This window comes from Triticum aestivum, chromosome 2B (genome assembly GCF_018294505.1).
Source record: "Triticum aestivum cultivar Chinese Spring chromosome 2B, IWGSC CS RefSeq v2.1, whole genome shotgun sequence".
In the NCBI taxonomy this organism is placed as follows: domain Eukaryota; kingdom Viridiplantae; phylum Streptophyta; class Magnoliopsida; order Poales; family Poaceae; genus Triticum; species Triticum aestivum.
Genome location: NC_057798.1, coordinates 201,755,897 through 201,767,254, shown reverse-complemented (window position 1 = coordinate 201,767,254; position 11,358 = coordinate 201,755,897).

The following is an 11,358-nucleotide window of genomic DNA, read 5'->3' as shown; positions in this document are numbered from 1 at the left end:
TGAAGGCATAATTCTTATCATACAGATAATCAAAAGGGGTAGTCCCCGAGCTTGTCTCGGGGGGCCCGAAGTCTCGGTTCTTAAATACAAAGGCGTAGCGTGATACATACTGAATCAACTGTAAAATCTTCGAAGGAGGTTTGCATTCCATGGTCGCTCCGACTCTTTGCCGGGGTCGTCTCTCTTGCGTGCTCGGGGCTTCTGGGCATCGATCAGGTAGTAGGAGTCATTGCCCAACACCTTGCTAACAATAAAGGGGCCTTCCCAAGGTGCCGACAGCTTGTGCTGGCCGGTTGTCCGCCGGATCAGTCGGAGCACAAGGTCGCCCTCTTGGAAAGATCTTGGCTTGACCTTCCTGTTGTAGTATCGGCGCAGGCTCTGCTGGTAGATGCCGGACCGACTGAGTGCCAACAGCCGGCCCTCTTCCAGTAGATCGACGCCATCTTGACGTGCTTCTTCTGCTTCCTCCTCGGTGTACATGGTGACTCGCGGGGAGTCGAATTCTATGTCCGTCGGGATGACGGCTTCAGCACCGTAGACGAGGAAGAAAGGCGTGAAGCCGGTTGACTTGTTTGGAGTCGTGCACAGACTCTAGAGGACGGCTGTCAGCTCCTCAAGCCAACAGCTGGCCGAGCGTTCCAGTGGTTCAACCAGGCGGGGCTTGATGCCGGATAGGATGAGGCCGTTTGCTCGCTCTACCTGGCCATTTGACTGCGGATGGGCAACAGACGCGAAGTCCAGTCGGATGCCCTGTGTTGCGCAGAAACGGGCCAAGGCTCCTTTGGCAAAATTTGTGCCATTGTCGGTGATGATGCTATGTGGTATGCCGTACCGAGTCATAATGTCGGTGATGAAGGTTACTGCAGTCGGACCATTCAATTTCTTGATGGGTTTTGCTTCTATCCACTTGGTGAACTTGTCCACTGCGACAAGTAGGTGTGTTAGGCCGCCTCGTGCCGTCTTGAATGGTCCCACCATGTCCAGGCCCCAAACCGCAAATGGCCAGGCGATGGGAATGGTCTTGAGCGCCGAAGCCGGCTGCAGCGGCTTGGAACGGAACATCTGGCACCCTTTGCAGTTTTGGACTAATTCCTTGGCCTCTTCCAGGGCAGTCGCCCAGAAGAATCCGTGTCGGAAGGCTTTGGCGACGAGTGCACTTGAAGCCGCATGATGGCCACACTCGCCTTCATGGATGTCTCTGATAATTGCTTGGCCTTGTTCTGCCTCGACACAGCGTTGGTAGACACCAGTAACACTGCGCCTGACCAGCTCTCTGTTGACTATGGTATAGGCTGCCGCTCGGCGTTGCACTTGCCGAGCCAGGATTTCATCAGCTGGCAGCTCTCTGTTTACTAGGAACTTGAGGATGGGCTGGGCCCATGAGGGTGCTGCTATTTCTTTGATTGCCACTATTGCGACTTGGATAAGGGTGGCTGGGCTGGGAGGCGGCGGGCTGGGATCCACGACCGCTTGCTGGGTCGATGAAGTCCCCTGGCCGAGTTCTGAAGTCTTCAGGCTGACTGTCGCAGTCCCCGAGCCGGGTTCCGAAGTCCCTAGGCCGGCTTTGACTGCGGTATTTTTGGAGCCGTCTGTGAGGATTCTTGTGCCGTCTGCTGGTGCTCTTGAGTCGGATCCGACTTCCTCGGGGGGGAGCTGGCACAAAATTGGAGTCTGATTCTGGCGAAGGCTTGATAGACGGCTTGAGGAGGCGCTGAAGGGCGACGCCGGATGGTATTGCTTGACGGGTGGAGCCGACTCGTGCCAGGGCGTCTGCTTGGTCATTGTCATTTCTTGGAATGTGAAGGAATTCACACCCCTCGAAATATCCGCTGAGTTGCTGCACCAGGAAACGATAGCTCGCCATGTTTACGTCTTTGGCATCCCAGTCCCCAGATGACTGCTGGACCACCAAATCAGAGTCGCCGAAGCACAGGATCCGGTGGATGCTGAGTTCTTTGGCAAGCCGGAGCCCGTGAACAAGCGCCTCGTATTCGGCAACGTTGTTGGAGGCGGCGAAGTGGATCTGCAGTGCGTACTTAAGCTTGTCGCCTTTGGGGGAAGTGAGGACGATGCCGGCTCCCAGGCCGGTGCGCATCTTGGAGCCATCGAAATGCATTCACCAATGGGTGGGGTCAGGTGCTGGCGGCAGGTACTGGGTCTCGTCCCAGTCGACAAGGAAGTCGTCCAGTGCTTGTGAGTTGATGGCGGTGCGGGGCTGGTAGTAGATGGTGTAGGGAGCCAGATCTATGGCCCACTTGGCTACTCGGCCTGAAGCATCACGGCTTCCGATGGTCTCGGCCAGTGGAGCGGTGCAAACCACAGTGATTGGATGTTCTTGAAAGTAAGGCTTCAACTTCTTGGCGGCGAAATGCACGCCGTAGCACATCTTCTGGTAGTGGGGGTAGTTCTGCTTGGAGGTCGACAGTACCTCGCTCAGGTAATATACCGGTCTCTGGACAGGGAGCGCCTTGCCTTCCTCCTTGCGTTCGACTACGATAATTGTGCTGACTACCCGGCTGGTGGCGGCAATGTATAGGAGCATAGGCTCTTTGGGAGTTGGAGCCGCCGGCACAGGAGGAGTAGTCAACATCTTCTTCAGCTTGAGAAATGCTTCATCCGCCTTGTGGTTCCACTCAAAAAAGGTGGTCTTCTTCATCAGTTGGTACAAAGGGAGAGCCTTCTCGCCCAGCCGACTAATGAATCGGCTGATGGACGCCAAGCAGCCGGTGAACTTCTGCACATCTAACAGTCGGCGGGGGGCTGCCATCCTCTTGATGGCTTTGATCTTTACAGGGTTGCACTCTATGCCGCGTTCAGAGACCAGGAAGCCAAGGAGCTGGCCAGTTGGTACTCCAGAGACGCACTTCTCCGGATTGAGCTTGATCTGGAATCGGCGCAGATTCTCAAAGGTTTCTTGGAGATCTTCCAACAATGTTCCCCGCTTTTCCGTCTTCACTACCACAGCATCCACGTAGACGTGGGCATTTCTGCCGAGTTGCTTGAGGAGACACTTTTGCATGCAACGCTGAAAGGTGGCGCCGCCATTCCTCAAGCCGAACGTCATAGTCAGGTAGCAGAAGGCTCCAAACGGCGTGATGAAGGCAGTCTTCAGTCTATCTGCCGGGTTCAGCTTGATCTGGTGATATCCTGAATATGCGTCTAAGAAGCTCAACAGCTCGCATCCAGCTGTGGAGTCTATCACCTGGTCAATTCTTGGCAGAGCAAATGGATCTTTGGGGCAAGCTTTGTTGAGGCTTCTGTAGTCTATACACATCCGCCACTGCTTGTTCTTCTTCAACACTAGGACCGGGTTCGCCAGTCATTCTGGAAAGAACACCTCCATGATGAAGAAGGCCGCTAGGAGTCGGGCTATCTCTTCTCCAACAACTCTTCTTTTCTCTTCTGACAGGCGGCGCAAGGGATGCCCGACGGGCTTCACATCAGATCGGACATGTAACTTGTGCTCGGCGAATTTCGTCGGTACACCTGGCATGTCTTTAGGGGACCATGCAAAGATGTCTCGATTCTCATGGAGGAAATCGACGAGCTCACCTTCCTATTTGTTGTCTAGGTTTGCACCTATGACAGCGTGCCTCTCCGGGTGCTCCGGGTCCAAAGGTATCCTCTTTGTTTCATTAGCCGGCTTGAACGAACCCTCAGCTTCCGACTCCTTGGGGTCGGGTGACATCTCGGGCTGCTTGCCGGCCATCGCCACGACCCGATCAAGGAGCCGCCTCTCAGCTGCGAGCACCAGGGACTCGGCCAGCCGACTACTCTCAGCCGCGCAAGAGGACGACTTCCTATAGTCGCCAGCCACGGTCAGAATCCCCTTTGAACTCGGCATGTTCATCTTGAGGTAGGCGTAGTGGGGGACTGCCATGAACTTGGCTAAAGCAGGTCGGCCAAGCAACGCTTGGTATGGGCTTTCAAGGTCCACCACTTCAAACCAGACTGGCTCTCGGCGAAAATGATCTTTGTCTCTGAAGAGGACGTCTATCTAAATCTTGCCGATTGGGGAGCAAGAAAGGCCAGGTACAATGTCGTGGAAAACAGTTCGACTGCTTTGAAGCTGCTTCTGCTTGATTCCTAATTTCTCCATGGTATCCTTGTATAGGATGTTGATGCTGCTGCCTCCGTCTATCAATACTCGCGAGAAGAGAGCGGCCCACCTATCAGTGGCCAAGGTAGCACTCAGGACCAAGGCGTAGGATCCTGGATTCGGCATCACCTCTGGGTGGTCAACTCTGCTCAACTGATAGGCTTCTCGGACCAATGTATAAACTCCGGAGTATCTGATGCTACTGCATTTACTTCTTGCTCCTGCAACCGTCTGCCACGTCGATCATCAGCCATACTAGTGAACAACACATAAGCTCCATGTTCTTCGGGGTATTCATCTTGTACGGCGCCGACTGGCCTGGCCGCCGGCTGCTGGGGCGGCTGTGGAGGCGGAGGCCCAGCAGGCGGAGGAGGAAGGAGGCCGTCTCCCTTGGCGATTCTGGTGAGCCAGTGGCATTTCCGGGTGGTATGGTTTGATGGCTTCGCGCCGCTGTGGAACTTGCAGGGTCCATCCAGAGTCTGCTCGTAAGAGAAGGCTGGCAACCAGTTGGACTTGCCGCCTTTCTGCTGCTTCGCCGGAGGCTGCCCCTCAGGCTGTTGGTCATCGACTGTCGCGACTTGCCGACTGCTGGAAGTCGGCTGTGGGGCCTTGCGCTTGTGATCATTCTGCTGCTGTCGCCGATTAGTGTCTCCAACCGGATTTCTGGGAGCTTGAGGGGCCACTTTGCCAGTCGTACTAACTTGAATCTCTGTCTTCATGGAGGAGTCGGCCGTGGCATATTTGTCTGCAATGACCAGCAACTCGTCGAGGGTCTCGGGCTCGTCGAAGAGGAGTCGGTGCTTGAGGAGGGTGCCTTCTCTGCACCCGGCGGTGAAGTACTCGATAGCCTGCACCTCGCGCACGCCCTCGCAGGAGTTCTGAAGCTCGCCCCATCGCGTGAGGTAGTCGCATGTCGACTCGTCTTGGCCTTGCACACACAAGGAGAGTTGTCATGGCTTGGGGGCCTCTTGTACGTGCTGGTAAAGTTGCGGACGAAAGCCTCGGTGAAGTCGACCCAACTGTTGATGCTGTGGGGCTTCAAACTGTTCAACCATGTCTGGGCCGTGCCCTGGAGCATGAGCGGAACATACTTCATGGCAACACGCTTGTTGCCGTTTGCTATGTTGACGGCCGTGGAGTAGTCAACTAGCCAATCTTCCGGCTTCATGGAGCCGGTGTACTTGGGCGTGTCTCGGGGGAGCGTCAACCCTTTGGGAAAGGGCTCGTCTCGAATGCGGGGTCCGAAGCAGGGCAGGCCTAGCTCATCTTCTTCTTCCAGCGCCAGGGATCGGTGGAGTCGGTCGATCCGGTGGCGAGCTTTGTTCTCTCCGACTCCCTCTCGACGGCCAAGGAAGTCACCAAGAGTCGGATGCTCGATAGGCGGTGGGGAGACTCGTCTTTCCCTTCGTGTTGGGTGAGGCAGGTAGTCGCCCTGCCGCTCCACTGCTCTTGGACGGCCATCTTGGTCACGCTCGATGGTGATGCGAGTCCGACTGTGGCTGACAGCCGGATCCTTCTCTTTTCTTCCGCGGACCCCGCCAGTCGGTGTCCGAGACGTCACGCCTTGATCTCAGCGGGGAGGTAAGTCGTCATTCTGTCGCTGTGGCGCCTCCGTGCGGCAGCCAGCTTTGTTCTGTGCGGCAGCCGCTTTGAGGAGTCACTGGACTCGCTCGGTCATTAGGCGGCGCTCTTCACCTTCGAAGTTGTCTAGGTCGTCTCCCGCCGCCTGGGCGGCACGGATGTTCTCCGCAGGCGTGGCATATACGGGGCGATCGGCCCCGAACAGGTTGGCGATGGCCGCGTCGCGTTGTCGGACCGCGCCTAGGCGGCTAGGCCTAGTCGGCGCTGGCGAGCCGCCCACAGCGCGATCCGTCTCACGTTGGTAGGCCTCCGACAAGCGTCTCATGCTTGCCAGCTTCTTCGTGCCTTCAACAAGCTGAAGGCTGCGTGCCTCCAGCGTCTCGGCGTTAGCGTCCTCCAGAATGGGCGCCGTCAGGTCTCGCAGAGCCGCGTCGAGCGGGTCATGAGCTCCTTCACCGGAGTGCTCACCATGACTGATGACGAGCACTTCCGTGATGGCGCTTCCGCCGCTTGCCTCGGAGGGAGCGGCTCGTCGTAGATCACCATGTTGGAGAGGAACATGTCGAGCGACACGCCGTCGGAGTCGACCAGCATCGGGTTGGTGGAGCCTACGGACTCCAAGTCCACGGCAGGCTTGTCGGCGACATGGAGATGGTCGAGGAGGCCCGCGAGGAGGCTTTCGGGGACGCCCGTGCCTGCATCGGATGCAGGCTCGTTGGAGATGCTAACCTCGCCGAGAAGGTCAGCGAGGCAGCTCGCCGCGCAGGCGTCGTCGACACTTTGCAGCGCGTCGGGGCAAGCACCATCGGGCGTGCCGGGCTGGCTACGCTCGCGGGGGAGGAAGAGGGTTCCCGTCCAAAGCAGGTCTCCGGACGACGGTGTACCTCGCCCCACGGTGGGCGCCAAATGTCGGGGGTTGGGTGCGACATATGCCAAAGGATGGCTTATCATGGTGGGAGCGAGTAGAACGTCGCCGGTGCCAGGAAACGGGATTAGGCGAAGGCATGCATGCCGGCGAATCTTACCCAGCTTTGGTGCTCTCCGGGGAGATAACACCCCTACTGCTGCTCTGCGGGGTCTCCACATGATCACTAAGGCGTAGTGACTACAAGGTTGCTCCTAGAGCTGTATTCTGGAGGTAGAAGGAGGCAAGGCTAGCTCTCTTCTTCCTATATGATCTGGTCTAAGGCTAATGGATGCGAACCCTTTGCATGGGTGCCCCGGGGGGTTTATATAGGCCTACCCCCCGGGGGTACAATGGTAATCCGGCTGGGCGCGGGTCCCAGCCGTCGGTCTCACAGGCCGCCGTCCTCTCCGCCGACTGCTGGGGCCCGCCGACTCACGGGCCCCGCCGGTGAGTCCGGCACTGAAGCCGTGCTTCTGATGACGCAGGCTTGGTCATTGGGTCGTGGCAACAGTGCCGCCGTCTATCGGGCGATCACTGTCGTTACTCCCCATCTTGTCTGGTTAATGGCACGTGGGACCCGTAGGAGAGGCTGGCCGACTCTGGGGAGCCGACTCCCATGGGGCCGCCTTCGGGGCGTATCCGCCGTCTTCTATGTTCTCACTGTCCGTCAGGTCCGCCGTCTCTGAGCCACACAGGTAGGCCATTGTGGCCACAGTGCGCCGCTCACTATGGCTGAGGTCAGGGCTGGCATGGCAATAGTGTCGGGCCATGTCGGAGACCTTCGGCGGTACGGCACACTGTAGCCATGCTGGCCCTTCGCAAGCAGGAGGTGACGGCCACGCCGTGGTCGTACCCGCCTTGCCTATCAAAACGAGTCTAGAGTCGTGGGCCGACTTTTCACAGCCGGCTCCCCCGGAAGTCGCCGGCCATGAGTCGGCTCATCTGGGAGTCATCATCTGAGACTCGGCTCATCTGGGAGTCGTCATCTGAGACTCGGCTCATCTGGGAGTCGTCATCTGAGACTCGGCTCATCTGGGAGTCGTCATCTAAGACTCGGCTCATCTAGGAGTCGCCATCTGAGACTCGACTTTGAGGGGCGCGGCCTGCCCCGATGTCTTCAAAGGTTCTGGGGCTCGGGTTAGCCTACCCGTGGCCCATTACTCCGACATATTGAAATGCTATTCTCGGAACTGAAGCCATCTAGAGGCAAGCATCATCCAAGGTTATGCCATAGAGGACATGGTTGAGGTTTGCACCGAATACATGAACAAAGACCTATAGGTTTGCCCCTCTCTTGCCACGAGGTAAGGTTGGCTGGTAAGCCGGTCCTTGCTGGCACGCAAAACGCTGCACCAAGAGATTTTACCGACAAAGGCCATTTGACGGTACTTCTTAATAACCGAGCTCTCGACGGTTATGCTGACGAACACTTGTAGGTGATACGATGAAGCTTCTTACCCATGGTGCATCCATTAGATGTCGATATGAAGGCGCACAGTAAGGACTATGCTAGATGGCTGAAGAATTGTTTGGCACACGGATCAATGGATGCCATTGCCACGTGGTTGGCACAGAAGCCATCACCTACGGTATTGATGTACCAAGCGTATGACACAATGGCTACATGTTCTACACTAAGGAACATAATGAGAATACCTCATATCAGAACAACTCTATTAAAATAGAATGCATGACTATAGATGAAGCTGATAAAAGGGTATACTATGGAACCATCAAAGAAATTTCGGAGCTTAACTATCTGAAAGTTAATGTGGCATTATTTAGGTGCACATGGATCCCTCTTAGTCAGGTAAAGGTTGATGGTTATAGGAAGACCTGTGTTAACATGTCAAAGATGGCATATCACATGGACCCATTCAGTCTTGCCGGCGATGCTACCCAGATTTTCTATGTGAAAGACCCCTTGCATAAGAACTGTCATGTAGTGATACATGGGAGGAGGGTACTGGGCGTCAAGGATGTTGCTGATGAGGATGAGTATCATGAATTTGCTGAGTTGCCAGCCAAGGGATCACGCACCTTCCAAACAGAGGGGCTTAAAATCATCAAAAAACCTAAGTTTATTCGGGGTCAACCTAATGATCTCAATTCCCCCATGTACATGGGAATTAAGCTGTAACACTATTTTCTATGATGCCTATTCTGCAACTTAATTCATTCAATTTAGAACTGTGGCGTGTACTAATTTTGTGAGTTATGTCTGATCTTTTGTCGATCAAAGAACAGTTAATATGGTGATCTTGATATGTTGTCAACCTAGGCAATGAAGTTGAATTATTTATGATTATATACCCTAGAGGTAGCACACTCAATTGATCTCACTCCAGTATGTATGAACATAACATATGCAATCTGGTTTGCGAATAGCACATGGTTCATTCATGAAAGTTGTGTGCCCACCAAATCATGGCCGATGGCCCCCCTAATGTGCGCGTGATGTGAGTCGTGCGTTCTGGTTAGCTAGTACCCAAACTCCACGGATCATACGTCTGCACCATTGGATGCTCCCAGATCGAATGACAACCCTCATACCTTTCATCATCACATGTAGTTGCGGTTGGGATTTGATTTATATGCACAAAATGCACTGTAAATGCAAAGTATGGCTTAAATAAAGCAAACGAGACATGAAATGCACCAAAAAATCAAACATGTGGTATAATGGTGATTGCGTACCATGGCAATTTTTATTAGGCGAAACGATGAAGTCACCGACAACTGGAGTTTTAATTGCCACGTCTCCTTTTGGAAACTACGATCCTTCTTATGAGATGCTCCGGTTTCCAAGGAGCGATCATTAAAACTTGTGCCAAACTTTACCAAAAAAATTCCACTGGGTCATGAGAGTACGCCATGGTGACATGCCAATTTTCGTGATTTTCGGACTCCATCTGCATTTCCTGTAATTAAAATACCAACAAGGCCTATGCCAGTGGCCGCACCTCGAAGTCAAAATGTTTGAAAATTCTCCCCGCTTCTTGGGCAATGGATGAAAACTTGCAAAGCGGCACACAAATGATTTGTACACCTTCTTTGCTAACACCCACATGTAGTTGTAGTAGGGTTTTGATTTCATATGCACTAAATGCATGGTAAATGCAAAAAAGGTTTAAATATAGACAACAATACCTGAAAAGGGCCGAAAAAACAAACCTAGGGTATATTGGTGATTGCTTACTGTGGAAAAAAAATCGAGGCAGAACGATGAAGTCACCGACGATTGGAGTCCGAATTGCCGCGTCTCCGTTCGGAAGCCATGATACTTCTTGTCAGATGCTCAGGTTTCCAAAGAGCGATCATTAAAACATGTGCCAAACTTTACCATAAACTTTCCATGGGTTCGTGACAGCACGCCACAGCAACACACCGATTTTCATGATTTTCGGACTCTATATGCATTTATTGTAATTAAATTCCAAGAAGGCTTACGCTTGTGGCCGCACCTCGTAGCCGAAATGTTTGAAAATTCTCCCCATTCCTCAGACAACGAATGAAAACTCGCAAAGCGATACACAAATGATCTTGCTAACACCCACATGTAGTTGTGGCACGGTTTTGATATATATGCACTAAATGCATGGTAAGTGCAAAAAATGGCTTAAATATAGCAAACGAGACATAGGATGTGCAGCAAACCTAGGGTATAATGGCAATTGATTACCTTGGAAAAAATTCAAGGCGAAACAATGAACTCACATCTTCATTCAAACAAAAATATGTTGTTAGTTGATGTAAAGGTTTTCAAATAGCACGCGGTTCATTCATCAAAGTTGTGTGCCTACCAAACCATGGCCGATGCCCCCCCCCCCCTACTGCGTGCGATACGAGTTGTGCGTTCTGATTGGCCAGAACCCAAACCCCATGGATCATACGTCTGCACCGTTGGATGCTCCCAGATCGAACGACAATCCTCATCCCTTTCATCAACACATGCAGTTGTGGTTGGGATTTGATATATATGCACAAAATGCATAGTAAATGCAAAAAATGGCTTGAATATAGCAAACGAGACCTGAAATGCATCAAAAAATCAAACTTGTGGTATAATGGTGATTGTGTACCGTGGAAATTTTTATGAAGCGAAACGATGAAGTCACCAGCCACTAGAGTTTGAATTGCCACGTCTCCTTTTAGGAACTATGATCCTTCTTGTGAGATGCTTTGGTTTCCAAGGAGCGATCATCAAAACTTATGCCAAACTTTACCAAAAGTTTCCATGGGGCATGAGAGCACGCCACAGTGGCACACCGTTTTTTGTGATTTTCGGACTCCATCGGCATTTCCTGTAATTAAAACACCAACAAGGCCTACACCGATTGCCGCACCTCACAGCCGGAATGTTTGAAAAATTCTCTGCTTCTCGGACAATGGATGAAAACTCGCAAAGCGACACAGGAATGATTTGTACACCTTCTTTGCTAACACCCACATGTAGTTGTAGTAGGGGTTTAATTTTATATGCACTAAATGCATGGTAAATGCACAAAATGGCTTAAATATAGCAAACGAGACCTGAAATGGGCCAGAAAAATTATACCTAGGGTATATTGGTGATTGCTTACCGTGGATTTTTTTGAGGTGGAATGATGAAGTCACCGATGACTGAAGTCTGAATTGTCGCGCCTCCTTTTGGAAACTATGATCCTTCTTGTGAGATGCTCCGGTTTCCAAGTGGCGATCTGCCAAACTTTACCAAAAACATTTATTGGGGTCGTGAGAGCACTCCATGGTGACGCACCAATTTTCGTGA